This window comes from Rana temporaria, chromosome 9 (genome assembly GCF_905171775.1).
Source record: "Rana temporaria chromosome 9, aRanTem1.1, whole genome shotgun sequence".
Lineage (NCBI taxonomy): Eukaryota > Metazoa > Chordata > Amphibia > Anura > Ranidae > Rana > Rana temporaria.
The window spans coordinates 34145805-34164443 of record NC_053497.1 but is presented as its reverse complement, the minus strand read 5'-3'; the positions used below and the strand labels follow the sequence as shown (position 1 = coordinate 34164443).

At 45.7% G+C, this 18639-nt stretch overlaps 1 long non-coding RNA gene across 2 annotated transcripts in view; it reads right to left on the bottom strand.

Annotated features, from left to right (window-relative positions):
* Nucleotides 1-2155: 2155 nt before the first annotated feature.
* The window catches only part of LOC120913285, a 38254-nt gene continuing 21770 nt past the window's right edge, over nucleotides 2156-18639 (bottom strand). Inside the window, exons 1-2 of one of the 2 annotated variants that reach the window (XR_005743495.1) lie at nucleotides 2733-2969; nucleotides 2156-2602 (exon numbers count right to left, since the gene is read on the bottom strand). This is a non-coding gene — a long non-coding RNA (uncharacterized LOC120913285). Of the gene's footprint in view, nucleotides 2603-2732; nucleotides 2970-18639 lie in introns of those variants that run through there. The other variant, XR_005743496.1, reaches the window with a different exon arrangement.

The following is an 18639-nucleotide window of genomic DNA, read 5'->3' as shown; positions in this document are numbered from 1 at the left end:
AGCATAGAAAGCCCTGCTTCCCATGGACACATATGTGCAGTATGTGTGTGTTATTGCCCACCCTATTTGCCAACACAGATATATATGTGTTACGTGTGCAGCAAGAGGTTTAGTTTTTTTTATTTACCTTTGTTGAGAAATTCCCCCCTACACTTGCTAGGCTCTCACCTAGGCAAGAGTCATGTGCCACTTGTTTGCAGCCTCCTAGGACACCCATGCCATGCATCCCAGGAGGCCGTGGGATATGCTACTGCGCATGTCTGTGTTGCATCATCAAGAAGTCATCTGTCTCTTCCTGGCACTTGAAGTCAGCCTCCTGATGACATGGCACATCCACGTCATCAGACAGCTGGCTGCAAGAACCCAGAAGAGATGGCTGGCCTCCTGATGTCACAAATGAAGATAGTGGCAGCAGATCCCTACAGAACATTGGCTTTCTTGGTGCGTGAGTATGTTTCTTGTGGATTACCCAGAGAAAGAATTAAGGGGAGAAGGATGGGGGTTCACTCTTCATGTAAACATTCACTTTGCTAAGGGAACAGTCCATGTTCCTTCAGTAAACCAACCCCAATATCAGCAAACACATAGCGGTCTCTCATGGAGAAGCAGAACTCTGAAGCTCATAGGTGGGGTGAAGGAGGAAGCATGCCTGCCGATCTGTACAAAGAGGTTGCCACATCTGGATCTTCTATTCTTCTATACACCTTGATGTTGGCTATGAGTCGGAGTTTGTGGGGAGGTGCAGCTTGGTGTGGCAGCAGTAAACACTCAGGGCCAGATGCACAAAGAAGTTACGCTGGCATATCTATTGATACGCCGCGTAACTTCTAGTTTACTCCGGCGTATCTTTGTTTTGTATCCACAAAACAAGATACGCCTGAAGCTGGGCTAGATCCGATTGGCGTACGTCTTAGTACGCCGTCGGATCTAAGGTGCACATTTACGCTGGCCGCTAGGTGGCGTTTCCGTCGATTTCAGCGTCTAGCAAATTAGCTAGATATGGCGATCCACGAACGTACGTCCGGCCGGCGCATTTTTTTACGTAGTTTCCGTAAGGCATTTTTCGGCGTATAGTTACCCCTGCTATATGAGGCGTATCCTATGTTAAGTGTGGACGTCGTTCCCGCGTCGAATTTTGAAAATTTTACGTTGTTTGCGTAAGTCGTTCGCGAATAGGGCTTTGCGTAGAATGACGTTCACGTCGTAAGCCTTGGCTTGTTGGGGGTTAATTTCGAGCATGCGCACTGGGATACCCCCACGGACGGCGCATGCACCGTTCAGAAAAAACTTAATTTACGTCGGGTCAAGACGTATTACCATAAAACACGCCCCCATCTCATCCATTTGAATTGCGCGCCCTTACACCGACACAGTTACACTACGCCGCCGTAACTTACGGCGCAAATTCTTTGAGAATACGGGAAATATGCTGTAGGTTATGGCGGCGTAGTGTATCTGAGATACACTACGCTGGCCGTAAAGAAGCGCTGCGCTTCGTGGATCTGGCCCTCAGGATCCAGTTGCAGAGAACATAACCTGTATTAATGTAGAATTCTGTATTTCACACAAACCTGGCAGAAAGTCACCCGACTGGGAACACTCACGGTACATAACAGCAGTGTGTAGCAAAGCATATCTCAGACGTGCCAACAGCGTCTGTCTTGAGGCGCGGAATGCCACCTGGCTGGTCTGTACCCAAATGGAGAATTTCCCCATTAAGGATAGTATGTCCCTATCATTTCCCTAGTCGCCTGGAACCTATTCCTGCTACTAATCACTATCCCTGTCAGGCGAGTGACCCGTCTCTTCACTACCCACACGAGAAATGCATGTCAAGCCCAGGAGCCAGGGACTCTGCTTGACCTAAGATTGCTTGTGGCGGTAGCATCTAACCGGACAGCTTCCGCAGTGACCCACGAAACCATAGAGGAACCACGTTCCTCTTGACTTCCTCTTCCCCTGAAATGCCGATGCAGTTGAGTGCCACCTGCAGTGGAAACAGTAGACTGCACCTGCCTACGGGTTGTTTTCCTTTCGCAGCTCTTCAGGTTGGCACCATATCTCCACTTATGAATGCGCTCAATGGCTCATGGGATCTCACACAGTATGAAAATATTAAACAACATTATCATTTTGCATAAATAAAGCACAACCATAGATTGAACCAAATGTTGTTTATTATGGGGTTACCCACTTTGTTTATAACTGCATCATATTATAACCACCAAATGTTGGCCCAGATACAGTATAGCAGGACAGGCCCAACATTTAAAGGACCAAATAACTACAACTCGTCCCTTAAGCTTTACACTTTTTTTTACCATCCCTAATAGCACGACTGCAACAAACACTTGATTATAAAAATTGCAAGGTGGTAGGGAGGGGTACTGTAACATGGGCTGAAATTGCTGCAGTAACATCTTAGCTTCAGTTATTTACAAGGCACATCCCAATGGATAGCAGAAGATTGCCTTAACCTGGTCAATGACAGATTGTCACCAAGGAAGGAAATCCAGATGAACAGGTGAGTGGTTGACCGAATGGATGATGGCTGCGACCAATTGAACGACTGTCTCCATGTAGGTATATGAAGTGCTTCCAGCTGTAACAGAAATAAAAAAAATTAACACAAACCTTAACCCCCCTTCTTTTGGACCATCCCATAGGGCCCCTCATTACTGTATATGCTCTGGTCCCTTTACAGAAGTCACATGTGGGTCTAGACCCCTTACCTTCAATATGGTTGGTGTCCAGAGCTGGGAAAAGGTAAGCAAGGCAAACCTTTCCTATGCGTGACCAGTGACGCTTCCTGATGACGTAATCTATTACGAAAGGTACGTCGAGGCGCACACTGGTCACGCTACTTCTGGGTCCATGCTGGTGGAGGTGGAACGCACGCCACACACAGAGACATACGGAGACCCGCTCTCTCTATTCGAAATACACGCAGTAGCCTCAGTGCCGGGACTTTGGCACCGGATCAAGTAAGGAGCCATTTGGCTGTCCTTTTATTTCTATCATTTTAATAAAAACGGTATTATACTATTGCGGCATTTCTCTTTTATATTCGATGGGATGTGAGATCTGTTGCCCGGAATAACATTGCTGATTGGATTCGCCTTGTCTGCATATACCACCTTTACCTTGTGTAAAACAGGCTTATTTGACCTCTTTTTAATTAAAGGGTCCACTATTGTTGGTAAGGAGCCAATTTATTTATTCACGTCGGGTGAATGTCATATATCTGGTGGAGGCTTCACTGTCTATTCAAGATACAGATTACTCTATTAAGGACTTTTTGATCACGAATATATTTCTTTCTGCACACTATTGGACTATATATTTTTTCATTGCATATGGACTTTATTTTTATCACAATGGATAATTGCATTGTTTATGTGTACTATTAATAATTTCTTAGCGCCCCCTTCCCTCACCTTTTCCATTTATTCTTCAGTCACCTGAACTTGGGGAGCTGCTATATATAGTTTTATTTTATATTTTATTTTAATTTTCACTGGTTTCACCAAGTGGTCATTCCAGCCGTGGCGCATAGATTCCTACCATACCAAGGCAAAGCCTAGGCTAGCAAAGTTTCAAGAAGGCAGCAGGCTGTTTGACTATTTGACTATTTTAGCATATTTTTTTTTTACTATGTAGTCATGCAATTGTACAACTGAAAAGGAAGCCTGTCAGCTTTTACCTGGTACATTTAACACCCCTGTCCACTATTGGAGGTTACAGTTGCCCAACTCCCAGAATCAGCAGTGGTTGCGGGTAAGGTATGTCACTGTGTGATCCCGAAGAGATATGTTCCGTCCTGGAACGTTAGTGCTTATAAGGCAATGCGACCTTCACCATGACCCACTCCTTAAGGTACAAAATATTCTTCCCCTAAACTGCTGCCCTCCCATCTGAGTACGATCATATGAGATTTAAATGCATCTGTCATGAGTGGAGAAGGGTTTTCTTCACCGTAGCTTGTAGACCCACCTTTGGTGCCTGATACAATGCTAATTCTTCTTCTAGGCTCATATCTTGTACCGAGCATTTTCTTGTTTTATTGGTCCTATACTGACTTGTAGCTAGATTCAGGTAGGGCGTCCTAACTTTGCGGCGGCGTAGCGTATCGTGTTTACACTACGCCGCCGTAAGTTAGCGAGGCAAGTACATGATTCACAAAGTACTTGCCTGCTAAGTTACGGCGGCGTAGCGTAAATCGGGCGGGCGTAATGGCGCCTAATTCAAATTTAGCTGAGGGGGCGTATTTTATGTTAATGGGGCTTGACCTGACGTGATTGACGTTGTTTTGGAACGGCGCATGCGCCGTCCGCCTACATATCCCAGTGTGCATTGCGGCAACGTACGCCGCACGGGCCTGTTGGTTTCGACGTGGACGTAAATCCCTATTCACGGACGACTTACGCAAACGACGTAAAATTTTCGAATTTCGAAGCGGGAACGGCGGCCATACTTTAACATTACTATTCCAACTATTTGATGGAATATCTTTAGGCCTAATAATGCGTTACGTAAACGGCGTATCTGTACTGCGTCGGCCGGGCGTACGTTCGTGGATAGACGTATCTAGTTATTTACATATTCTACGCCGACCGCAATGGAAACGCCACCTAGCGGCCAGCCTAAATATTGCACCCTAAGATAGGTCGTATCTTAGATAGTTTTAAGTGTATCTCTGTTTGAGAATACACTTAAACTTAGGTTAGATTCCGAGTTAGGTCGGCGTATCTACTGATACGCCGGCCTAACTCTTACTGAATCTAGCTATTAGAATATTGTGACTATATGTAATAAACCTATATTAGATTACTCTATTCTAAGGATGAGGGGAAAAATTAAGTAGCTTTTTCACCCTTTAAACACAGGCCTGCTGTGCCTAATGGTAAATTCAGCCTTGGTCACAAGAGAAGTACAGGCATTTCTTCATAAAAACACTGGTAGTCTAGTAACAGTTTTCCAGTTCCCTTTAAGGTCAACATTTGAGTATGTAATATATACTATACACTTGTTTATCTTATTACATTTGTTGAAACTATGGACATTCAAAGCTTGTGGTCTAAAAATTGTATCCTTCAAAGTGACCTAGGGGTGCACACAACAGAATTTGATCTTGGCTCCTAGAATCCTCCCACTTGTTCAGTTACTAATTTTCTTTTCTTTGTGTTTACTGCATAAGGTCGGTGGATAAGCGGCGGGAGGGGGGATGTCCCCTCCCGCTGCCTATAAGAACGATCAAGCAGGGGAACCGCTGCTATGATCATTCTTATAGTGCGCAGAATCGCCACCGGAACAAAATGATATCTGAATGATGCCTCTAGGTGCAGGCATCATTCAGATATCACGCACAAAGTACAGGACGTCATATGACGTCCACCCGGGATAAGAGATCCCCTTTGTGGACGTCATATGACGGCGTGCGGTATTGAAGTGGTTAAGCTAGTGCATTGTTGGTTCACTTACCTTTTCCTTCGATTTCCATTCTAAGGCCCCTTTCACATTGAGGAGTTTTTCAGGCGGTACAGCGCTAAAAATAGAGCTGCTATACCGCCTGAAAAACTCCTGCCCAGCTCCCTCAATGTGAAAGCCAGAGGGCTTTCACACTGAGGCGATGCGCTGGCGGGAGAGAGAAAAATCTTCTGTCAGCGGCATCTTTGGAGAGGTGAGAGGAGCGGCGTGTATACCGCTCCTTCACCGCTCCTTCCCATTGAAAACAATGGGAAACCGCATTGCGGGCGGTATTAACCCTTTATCGGTCGCTAGCAGGGGTTAATACCGCACTGCTAGCGGCCGATTCCCGTGGCAATCTCGGCGGTATAGCGCCGCTATTTTTAACGGCGATATACTGCCACCGCGGCTACAGATCCAATGTGAAAGGGGCCTTAATGTTTTTTTCTTTGTCTGAATTTCTCACTGTTTCTCCTCAATAAGCTTGCCCCCATCACCCGAGCCATTCTGGCTGGGGGTTAGTCAGTGTGCTCGCCCCCTCCCTCGGGACTACATCCCTGTTGAGTTTCCACTGAACCAACAATGCACTAGCTTAAAGGAACCTATTTAGAAAATAAAAAACAAACCTTTACAACCCCTTTAAATGAAGCACTTTTCTAGATGACTGTGCCATTGCTGGAAACATGCCTGGAATTCGTTTTCAGAAAAAGCTGCAGAGTATCTTAATTGCGGCACTCTGGATGTCTGCAATGTCATCAAATCTGTGTCCTTTTGAGGCATTTTTTACATTTGGAAATGGCCAAAAGAGACAGGGTGATAAGTCAGGGGAATAAGGTGGTTTGGAATGGATATCTGGGCTAGGAAGTCACAAACGTTCCATGCATCATGCATTGTCGTTATGGAGAATACACTTGTCAGGCCAGAGTTCTAATCTTTTTCTCCGAACAGATTCCCGTTCACACTCTGTCCACATTTGCATCTGTCCCTTGTGCTTTTGGCTACCCACGTCTTACATAATCGTGGACATCTTTCTGCCATTCCTTAAACCGCTTATGCTATTCAAAAACACTTGATTTCTTTATGGAATGTTCACCATAAGCATGTTGTAACAAAGCACTTTTGCCAATTTTTTGCAAAATTTGATGTTTATTGGCTGCTCCAGATTCCTGTCACACATTTTCCCCGACAGGGCAACACACACACACGTTATTTCTTCTCCTACTCCATAAAGACTCAACTGAGTCAACTAGTCTGTGACCCAAGTGAGTGTAAGTTAGAACATGTCAGAGCACGCTTGAGTGCAAATGGTTGTGTTGCTCCCCACCACTCAAGTCTTACGCTCCGTGCCTCGGCTACTACTGGGTGGGGAGCGGAGGAAGATCACTCCACCAGGGAAGGCAGGGAGATAAGCAGGCAAGTGGCTGATCATCAGAAAGGGGCACAGATAATGGAAAAAAATAGACCCCCCTAAGCTAGTAAGAGCGGAGGAGCGGGGGTGTGTAATTCATTATTTTTTTTATTAATTCTGCACTGACTGTCTTTGAAATTGCCCCAGCCCCTGTTCAAATCCAAACCCGGGGACAAAACCGGGGACAGACTTGATCCGAGGACAGTGTCCTCAATCCAGGCACTGTCCCCGGAAACCGGGGATGTCTGGTCATCACCCTACTTCGCTGTAACTTCTCAAAGATGGACGTGTTATCTGACATTACATTTGATATAGTAAAAGAATTCTTTGGCACAGAATGCTATACACAGAAGCAGACATTCTGTAGCTGTCATTTAGGTGCGGATTGCCAGCACATAATCTGTAAGCCATCTTCCTATAACAACTCCTCTACTTGGGAGCATCACAGAGTTGGGATCACTTCCATGTATACTAATGTAGCGATACCCCCATACAGGGCTGTTTGAAGGAATTAGGGGGCCCCAAGCAAAATGGACATGGAGGCCCCCCCCCCCCCCGCACGCATAGCGCAGAACCACAGCAAGCAGAAAACCAACAGCCGGGTGGATGGAAGGGGTGATGGTGGGGCAAGGTGATTCACTAGTGCCCCAGCATAGCATGAAATATACAGGAGGAAAGAAGAGGAGCGAGGAAAGAAGAGGAGCTCGGCCACGCTACAGCCTGAAAGGGGAAGTTGGGGGCCCCAGGCCAGCTCGGGGCCCCAAGCAATTGTTTGCTTTGCCTGTCCTGTAGCAACGGGCCTGCCCCCATAGGGGCTGCTGAGAATTGTGGTTTGTCTTTCACCCTGTCCAGCCCTGCATTCACTCTCACACACTTCAAGACATAAAGCAGTCAATTAACTTGAGTATGGGATAGCAGGGATCAATATAAACGGCAATTGATTTTGTGACAACTATGTACACTCCCTGTACATACTCCTTCAGCTTCCTCCTGCACAAATCTGCTTAAAGCTCACCACTCCTCACTCCACCAGCACATCACTTGCTACAGACTGTTGCTCCTAGTCACCTTCAGCACTTCACTTGATTCCCCAGGAACAGCTAGCACTATTTGTTGGATAGGCCTGACACTGACTCAGCCAGGCCTCTGCAAATGCCCTTTGCAGGCTGGGACCATGGGCCCCAATGGTGTAGCAGAAAAAGTGCTTGTGCTAGCTGCACTACTATGGCTACTGATCCCTCTTCAGGCACTGCCAGCCCTCCTGGCTGCAGCTACCTCTTTCTACTGCCCCTTCCTCCACAATCCAAATTTTTGGTTCTGCACCCATCTCAGACTGCAAGCTCCCAGTCCTCTCAGGCGTGCCTCCCCAGTCCTCCTGACTGTGGCTCACTCACCAGCCCTCCTGGCTGCGACCAGTTGTCCTCCCTGGAGTCTCTTAGTAGTACTCTCTCCCGCTGTCCTCTCCTTGCTCTCTCTTGTGCCTCCGGTCCAGGACCACTTCATGTGTTCCTGAAAGTGGTCCCGACTGCACCCGAGTCCAGTCCCAAGGTCACCCCCTAGACTGGGGAGCTCCCCCGAGGGCCCCGACAGCCTCCGCACCCTCTCACTCCAGCTCTTCCACCTGACAACTCCTCCCCAGTTGGTATTTAAGGAGGCCTGCCCTCTGCCAATCCAGATTGTGGATTGGTCAGGGCTCTTAAAACACCCCAGGTGGCTCCACCTCCCCCTACCCTGAGCCACTCCCAGCCCAGAATGAAAACAAACAGGCCTAGCAACCAGCCAGGCCTGCTTAAATTTACCTATTCTCTCTAGCACACTACTATAGGGTGCCACACTAAGTACACAGTATTCAGCTTCCTTCACCAAGTAGGATCAAGGTGCCTTCCTTAGTATACCAGTCTCTCCTAATGTCCATTCCATAGCTCTGCCCAGCTATGGGCTGGCCTTTATGTGAGCACTCACTATACCCTTGACATCACTAGAGGAGGAACTTCTCTAAAAAGGGGAGATAACATCTCAAAAAATCTAATTTCGGCTGTTTGAAAGTTGAATTTTGTAAGATAGTATTCTCTCTATTCTATTGCTTTTTTTAAATTCTATTCTTTTATTTTCTAATCTATTTTGTTTAGTTTTACTCTATTCTTTTATTTTCTATTCTATCTTCTATTGTTTTTATTTTCTATTCTGTTGTGTTTTACTCTACTATACTACTTTTTTATTTTCTATTCCATTTTATTCTCTTCTGAAATTCGAATTCGATTTGATAACTATGCGATATCGAATTTTGTCTGAAATTTTGATTTGTTATTTTGAATTTGTTTAAATTTGTTACTATTGTAATTCATAAATTTGGATACATCCAAATTTCCGAACAACGAAAAATTTGTCTGAATTTCAATTCGGAACAAAACGAAAACTGCACATGTCTAATGTAAGGTTTAAGGTCAACCCATGCCTTGCCCATACAGGGCAAGTATTCCCAACATCCAGCCTTCCCATCTGTAAACACGCACCTTTCCTTTTCTTCCCCACTGTTCCGTTCACCTAGACCATGTGACTCACTTCCCTTCCTCCCCCATGACAATGCTCAAACTTGAGGTTTTACTACTTGAGCACCCAATGCAGTCTGATGGGTGCAAGGTGTGGTCCTAACTTTGGTTGCCCCCACCCTGTTGTATATAGCCAGTAATGTCCATATGATAGTATCTTGTGAATGCCAGGGATCCAGGGATGGACTGGCCATTGGGACTACAGGGAGTTTCCCGGTGGGCCGATGGCTCAGTGGGCTGGCTTCAGGAGCCTCTGCTCCTCTGTCTCTCCCTCCCCGCAACGCTCACCTGGGGGAAACAAAGAAGCAGGGGAGGACCGGAGGAGCAGGGGGACGGCAGAGGAGCATTGGGGACGAAAGAGGTGCATGGGGGGGGGGGGGCAGACAGCTGACTCAACAGCTATGGCCTGGGAGTTTCTCACGTCTGCCTAATCTTGTCCCATAAGGGGGGGCACCGAACTGATTCTTTGCCCCGGGTAAAATAATGTCTAGCTTCCCCACTGGTACTGCCTATAAAAGTACCAGTACCAGCCGTTCTACTCTAATAAAGTAGAACGGCTAGTGGCTAGTGAAGAGGGAGAGGGGGCTTGGGTGACCGGGGGGGTGCGGGAGTTGTCCGGCCACCCTGGGAGAGACCTGTCAAAGTGGGCCAGTCTGGATGAAGTCCAGGGCCAAATTTCTGTCCAAGTCCAGCCCTGCAGGGATCCATATAGAAGAAGAACTCATTGACACTGCTGGTAGACAGAAAACAATTGTCTCAAAAAGTCCCTTTATTGCAAGATGAAACTACAAGTTCCGGCTTTTCTGCAATCTCATAATTCTAGTTCAAACCTCTTCAGCTCCAAAGCCACACCTTCCCATCATAAGACAAGACTGCAATAAACAACATACCAACACAATCTGACATTCCACACATTGCATAGCAGGCCAGGTGACGGGACGTCACAGCATAATGAAACGTCAAGAATAGTAAGGTGTATTAAATCTACACCACACCAAAATAGCATTAACAGAAAGCCACTGCTGAGCATATTTTTATCTATGCATGTCAGTTCTCTTACTCCTTGGTGACAAATTGGATATTGCAAAGCTGAGTTGCAAAATAGTAGTGATAGAAGTATTATTTGTTCTGCCCCACTTTCAAATACAGTGGAACCTCGGATTGCGAGCATAATCTGTTCCAGGAGTATGCTCGTAGTCCAAAGTACTCGCATATCAAAGCGAGTTTCCCCATTGAAGTCAATGGAAACTAAAATAATTTGTTCTGCATTGACTTCAATGGCATGCAATACCGCATGCGGCCAGAGGTGGGGCGGGGTGCCGGAGAGCCTCAGAAACAGGCATAAAGGCCCGAGGACAGCTTGGCTGACCTCGACAAACCTCGGGAATTTAGTCTTTCCGAGCATTTTCGAACTGCGCCAGTCGGCTCCGGGCCCCCCACCTCAGGCCAAACGCGGTACTGCACACCACTTTGGCCTGAATCCTGCTCGTGTTGTGAGACAACACTCGCAAACCGAGTTAGGATTTTCAAAAATACAGTGCTCGTATTGCGAAACGCTTGTTAACCGTGTTACTCGCAATACGAGGTTCCACAGTAATCGTTATGTTTTATATTGGACTGCATTAGGTTATCTGTTTTCTGTGGTATGCTGACAGCTAGTGGTGGTTTTGGGCCACTGCAACTTGTTTACTAATATAATTTTGGAATATTTCTCTGATCGCCCATCCTGTTTAAAGTGGTTATATACCCCTTTTTTTTGTATTTTTACCTACAGTAAGCCTATAATAAGGCTTACCTGTAGGTACAATGAATGTCTCCTAAACCTGTATATTCACTTTGCATGCAGCCGCTGACGCCAGTGACGCATGGGCTGTGAAGATCCGGGAGACGCTGCCAGACCTTGCAGGCCCTGCAGCGGAGCCGCGAACCCAGAAGACACGCCGAGGGGAAATGTCAGCTCCCTCGGCGTGGACTCAGTCCTTCTGAAGAAAAATTAGGCTTTGTATCTTCAGCTAGCCACTCTCGTTGGTGCACTTAAACTCATGAAAAGCAGGGCCAAACAGCATAACTTGCCCAGATTAAAGAATGCAGGATCTTCCTCAGCAAGGTGAAAGGACAATGGTGTCTGTATACAGTGTCTCTGTGAATGTATGGCCTTATTCTTTAGCCCTGTGGCACTAGAAGTGTCAGCAAGATGACTAACAGCAATGATGTCTGTATACAGTGTCCATATAACCCTGTCTGTGTGCAGTGTCCTTATTTCCTGCAAATGGGTGAAAAGCTCTCTCACCCAATCCTGTGATTGTGGCCTAAAAATGACTGTTCTGGAACAGGCAGGCTCTTCTAGAGACCCAACTGGTCACCTCACACTGGAACTCTTCACCGCATCGGTGCAGGTGCGTCTTGATATGCACCTGGGATCCCCCTCTTTCAGACTGGATGTCCTGACTGGCTGTGGATGCCTGAAATCATGCAGTGGACTGACCTGGGAGGCAGCACATCTCCCATTGGTCTAATCGCTTCCTCTGCCCCGTGTAGTCGGAGAAATCTTCTCAGATCAGCAAGATGGAGTCTCTAGTTCATTTGCCCCCAGAGCAGGCTGGCTATTGTAGTTCTGTCTCCATAGAAAGCTATGGGGCTGTTTTAGATGGGGACTGCATATCCCAGAATCCTTTTGCTCCTGTAATAGGCTCTCCTCCTCCTGCCAATAGGGACACAGGGAAGGATGCAGAGTGAGCAGCCCTGTGTATCTGTGTGAGGAGAAAAAAGGGAGAAACTGACAGGAACTTTTTCCCTCACAGAAGACTCTGGCCAGGCAGCGGGATATGCAGGGCACCCGCTACACAGGTTTTTTTTTTGTCAAGGCTTAATTGAACAATCTGAAGTTAGAATCTGACTGGCTAACAAGTACAGCTGCACCAGGTTTTGCACTCTCCAGTTTTAGTAAATCAACCCCATTGTCTTTCTATGCATCAAAATACTGGAAAAACTTCCTCTAAATTGTGTTAATTGTGTTAATGTCAACTTCTGTGCTATACTAAAGAGTTAAGCTGCCCGTCTATGTTGCCAAGTCAGCAGATACCATACTGTCTGGATAGACTGGGTCTAAGGAGTTATGTCAATGCATAAAACGGCATTTGAAACGCAACAGTTTTATATATTTACAAACCAGATGTGGTGTATCTGGATTTTGTAAAAGCATTCAATAGTTTCAATAATTGTTTACTTTACAAATTAAGATCTGTTGGCATCGATCATAGAGTATGTACTTGGATAGATAACTGGTTACGAGGGCACATTCAAAGGGTGGTGATAAATAGTGAGTACTGGAGTGGTAAGCAGGGTACCCCAAGGTCTATCCTCGGACCAATTCCCTTTAACGTATTCATAAGTGATATAGAGGTTGGCAATAAAAGAAAGCAGGCTATTAGCAAGCATTAACCACTTGCCGACCAGCCACCATTATACTGCGGCAAGGTGGCACGATCTCGCGAATCACCGTAGCTGTACGTCGGCTCTGGAACTCGCTTTTGTGGACGTGCTCCCATTGGCTAGTGGGGGAGCCAATCAGCCGGTCCGGCGGGCACTCGATGGAATGATCACATAGATACCATGTTACCTTTTACAGTATCCTCTCTTCTTACATGGGACATTAAACAGTCTCAAATGGAAATGTCACCCTGTACATAGGATGAAACAGGAAAAATAAATCTCGCGCCAAATGAATTACACTAAATTATATACTTGATAAATCAAGTGACTAACTGAGTGAAGCTGCTCCCAAATAAAATCAGGTGACTGACTTGCATATATTGTATAGTGAGGTGAGGGGCGCTATATCAAAATAGTGGATGCGTGTCACAATGTGCGTTTGAGTAGTACACAGTGTAACTGTGTACCCAAATCTATGTGAAAAAACAAACAGATTATAGTCTAAACTCTATAAGTACAATAGTGCCAAATGCCGTGGAAAATAAATAAAATATAAAAAAAAAAAAAAAATTTAAAAGAATGTCCAGCAAATAAATAGTTAAGTGCAAAATGGATCCAGTGTTGTATCAAGTCCAGGTGCAAAATGCAAATAATCCAATCCCAAATCGCAGGGAAAAGTGCAAATGCTAAAGTGCTTGTGAATCTTCAAAATAGCCAAAGTGCGAGAAAGAAGTGATCCGCCTTCACCTATAGGTCACCAGAATAATAATGGATGGCTCCTTACCACACGGTGTTGACCAGATTACTTAAAATTGTAATTTCAACTTTCGTATATTAAATGGTTTTACACTATGGTGGTATCTCTTCTCCTTTCTTGGTACACCATTTGCTGCAATCGCTGACATTGGAATCCAATGAGACCCTGCTGATCCTCATTTAAAACAAGCCTGATTGACCATATTTTAAGTAATCTGGTCAACACCGTGTGGTAAGGAGCCATCCATTATTATTCTGGTGACCTATAGGTGAAGGCGGATCACTTCTTTCTCGCACTTTGGCTATTTTGAAGATTCACAAGCACTTTAGCATTTGCACTTTTCCCTGCTATTTGGGATTGGATTATTTGCATTTTGCACCTGGACTTGATACAACACTGGATCCATTTTGCACTTAACTATTTATTTGCTGGACATTCTTTTAATTTTTTTTTTTTTTTTATATTTTATTTATTTTCCACGGCATTTGGCACTATTGTACTTATAGAGTTTAGACTATAATCTGTTTGTTTTTTCACATAGATTTGGGTACACAGTTACACTGTGTACTACTCAAACGCACATTGTGACACGCATCCACTATTTTGATATAGCGCCCCTCACCTCACTATACAATAGGATGAAACAAGCAATAAATTAAATGTAAAATGTTCATTATTTTGTTGTTGTGATCTAGAAATGTAAAAGGTGGTAAGCCGCGTAAGTTGAAAGATGCGCCGTCGTATCTATGCGCGCTATTCAGGGAAATAGATACGCCTGAATTCGTGCTTCATCCGACCGACGTAAGTCTTAGTACGCCGTCGTATCTAGGGTGCATATTTACGCTGGCCGCTAGGGGCGCTTACGTAGATTTACGCATAGAATATGAAATTGAGCTAGATACGCCGATTCACGAACGTAATTGCGCCCGCTACGCCGTTTGCGTAAGGCTTACGTCCGATGTAACGTTACCCCTGCTATATGAGGCGCAGCCAGTGTTAAGGTATGGACGTCGGAACAGCCGTCAAATTTTACGTTGTTTACGTAAGTTGTACGTGAATGGGGCTGTGCGTAGGTTACGTTCACGTCGAAGGCATTGAGCCGACGTTTCTTAGGGAGTATATGCGACGTGATTCTGAGCATGCGCGCGCATGCGACGTACGAACGGCCATTCATTTACATGGGGTCATGGCTAATTTAAATGAAGAACGCCCCCTACCTGCCTATTTTGAATTAGGCGGGCTTACGCCGGCCTATTTACACTACGCCGACGCAACGTACGGCGCCAGATCTTTGAGAATACTGGTCTGGGCTCTCTATTTTACGTCGGCGTAGCACATATGAGATGCGCTACGCCGGCCAAAAGATACGCCGAGCTACCTGAATCTAGCTCATAGTGTATTTCATCTTTGCATTTAGCTGTTTGCCTAGAGTTCAGCTTTAAAACGTAGATCTATCTAATTCAGTAACTTAATCCAGAGAGCAATAAGAACCTGTAACCTTCAGTATTCCATGTCTCAGTAATCAGACTGCAGTAATTTATTGTACTTTGTAAACCACCACTGCTCATTCTGTTACAGGTGATAAAAATAGCAGGTTAAAGGAAATGATGAAATCTCTTCCCAGACACATCCACTAATCAGAGTCAGGTCGTATGATGTTGGCAGAAAATGTGAGAAACACCCTGTTGCAGTTTCTTTTTCATATGTAACCTTTTATTTGCCAAACCTATTACAATGACACTTAAAGGGGTTGTAAAGGTAAACAAAAAAATTCCCTAAATAGCTTCCTTTACCTCAGTGCAGTCCTCCTTCACTTACCTCATCCTTCCATTTTGCTTTTAAATGTCCTTATTTCTTCTGAGAAATCCTCACTTCCTGTTCTTCTATCTTCTGTAACTACACACAGTAATGGGAGGCTTTCTCCCTGGTGTGGAGAAAGCCTCTTGAGGGGGCGAGCAGGAGTGTCAGGACGCCCACTAACACACAGCTCCTTTCTCTATCTGCAAAGTAGAGCACGTCCTGACCCTCCTGCTCGCCCCCTCCCCCCTCAAGAGGCTTTCTCCACACCAGGGAGAAAGCCTCCCATTACTGCGTGTAGTTACAGACAGAGGAACAGAAAGTGAGGATTTCTCAGAAGAAATAAAGACATTTAAAAGCAAAATGGAAGGATGAGGTAAGTGAATCCCTTTAAAGCGGAGGTTCACCCTAAAAACATGCATATAACATTACATTCTGCATACTTCCAACATTTACAGTATGCTGTTTGTTTTTTTGCTCTACCTACCGTATTATTGCTATTTTCCACCGGCTTCCAGGTACACACTCCCGCGGGAGTAGGCGTTCCTATGCAGAGGCGCAGTGTCATTGTGGACTTCGCCCAGATGATTGACGTCTTGAGAAAAACTTCCCCTCGGCGGATAAGGCGCGTCACGAGTTTCCGAAAGTAGCCGAACTGCGAGTCGGCTCTATACAGCGGCGTATAGAGCCGTATTGCGCCGTATAGAGCCGACTCGCAGTTCGGCTACTTTCGGAAACTCGTGACGCGCCTTATCTGCCGAGGGGAAGTTTTTCTCAAGACGTCAATTATCTGGGCGAAGTCCCAGATGACACTGCGCCTCTGCATAGGAACGCCTACTCCCGAGGGAGTGTGTACCCGGAAGCCGGGTGGAAAATAGCAATAATACGGTATGTACAGCAAAAAAAAAAACAGCATACTGTAAATGTTGGAAGTATGCAGAATGTAATGTTATATGCTACATGTTTTTAGGGTGAACCTCCGCTTTAAACCTAAACTCCAGGCACAAAATCTTTTATCTAAATATATTTCTCAATAGCCACAAAGGACATAAATCCACTTTGAGTGCTCCAAATTCCTTTGAAAGGGCTGTTTTTATCTAGTAAAGGTAGTAGTGACATTGTCAATGTGATGCGTTTAGCCTGTACAGGGAGTAGAGCTGTGGGAGGGACCCAGGTAGCACACCCACTACAGGCTGCCTGCAGAAAACTACAGGAGGGGGCGGAGTCCAGACCAGTCACCCTGCACAAGGAGAGAGAGCAGCAGTGTCTGGTCTTTAGTACAGGAAGCTCCTACACAGAGGCAGAGCTTCACACTTGATTACTGCACAGATCTGGAAGAAGTACACAAAGATTCTGGTAGTATTATACATACCTCTTGTATTTAGAAAATATTTGTTGATACCAGAATTAAAGGGATTATTAGGCTTCATTTCCACTGGCGTTTTTACAGCCACTGTTGTTAGCCTTTTTTACAGCTTAAAAACGCCTGTCCATGTTTATCTTGTAAAAAAAAAAAAAATTTTTTTTTGTGAGCTGGAGCTTTAAAAATGCCGCGGCAGCGTTTTTGAGCGTTTTCGCGCGTTTTTGAGCGTTTAACGTCTGCCATTTTTACAGCTCTACTCTGGAGCTTCAGAACGCCCTGGTCCTGCGTTTTTTTTACAGCTCAAAACGCCTATGCTATTTGCAGCTCAAAAACGCCTATGTGGGCATGATGCCATAGAATAACATGGACAGGCGTTTTTAAGCTGTAAAAAACGCTCAGAAAAGTGGCTGTAAAAACGTCAGTGGAAATGAAGCCTTAAGGTTTGTTTTTTTATTTTGTTTTTTTTATTTTCTAAATAGGTTCCTTTAAGCTAGTGCATTGTTGGTTCACTTAGGCCCCTTTCAGACGTCCGCTCCGCCTGTCCGTTATTACAAGTCCGTTAACGGACTTGTAATGCATCCCTATGGGATCGCGTCCGTTAGCGGATGGAGCATCCGCTAGCGTCCGCGTCCGTCGGGATCCGGTTTTCAGACGGAAGAAAACCCTATTTTTCGGGGAGGGGGAGGGGGTGAGCAGGAGGGTCAGGACACTCTCTACTTTGCAGATAGAAAAAGGAGCTGTGTGTTAGTGGGCTTCCTGACACTCCTGCTCGCCCCCTCCCCCCTCAAGAGGCTTTCTCCACACCAGGGAGAAAGCCTTGCATTACTGTGTGGAGTTACAGACAGAAGAACAGGAAGTGAGGATTTCTCAGAAGAAATAAGGACATTTAAAAGCAAAATGGAAGGATGAGGTAAGTGAAGGAGGAGCTGGCGGGCGGACGGCAATTTGCCACCCCCTTAAAAAGTGCCGCCTGGTACCATGGGACCAGCTGGTCCTATGGTAGGGCAGGCCCTGACTGTTCCCCATATGCTGCCACTGTGCCCATTAAATGCTGCCACTCTGCCCCAAATTCTGCCACTTTGCCCCCCGCCTGCCCGGCACTTACCTTGTCTCGGGTGGGCAGCAGGTGACGGCGGCAGGCGGCTAGCGGTGTCCTCCATTTTTTCCCCCGACCCAATGTCTTCTGCCGCCCGCTCCTCCTCTCGTGCTCTGCTGTGATTGGATGCCTGATAGTTGTCCAATCACAGCGCCTGTCGTTTCAGCCAATCAGGTGACAGGTAACACAGACCCGACGCACCTGATTGGCTGAAAGGGGGTTCAATGTTAGCAAAGCGAATTCCTTTGTTTTGCTAACATACAGCTGAGTGAGATGCGAACGCACAGCGTTGCGCCCGCTTCTCACATTTTTGTGAGTTATTTCCAATGGCTCTAATCAGGTGCTTCCAAAAAACACCCCCACTGCTGTAATTCAGGTGCCCGGTGCCTGAAAAGGGGGCGGACAACTGAATAGGGGGTGTCAGCAGCGACCAGAGATGGATTCAAGTTTCCTATGTGTGGCCTTGATCCTTCACTCTTTTATGTAAAGGTGCAAAGTACCTTCCGTGTGCCACCCCAAGAGAGGCTAGCAGGAGGTCCCGGAGTTCCATCAACTCATTGCAGGCTTTATAGAAATAGCTTCTTGTGTGCCATCTGGGATAGATGGAATTGTTCTACAGAAGCTAAAAGTCTTGTTGATGTGTTCACCCTGGGAAAATACTGTACATTTAAATTTCTTTACAGATAATAGACTGTGTAGTCAAATTTTCACCCGCGTAATCACTGAACTGTTTTCAGGAAACTAGCTTGCGTTGGGAGATGGGACATATAA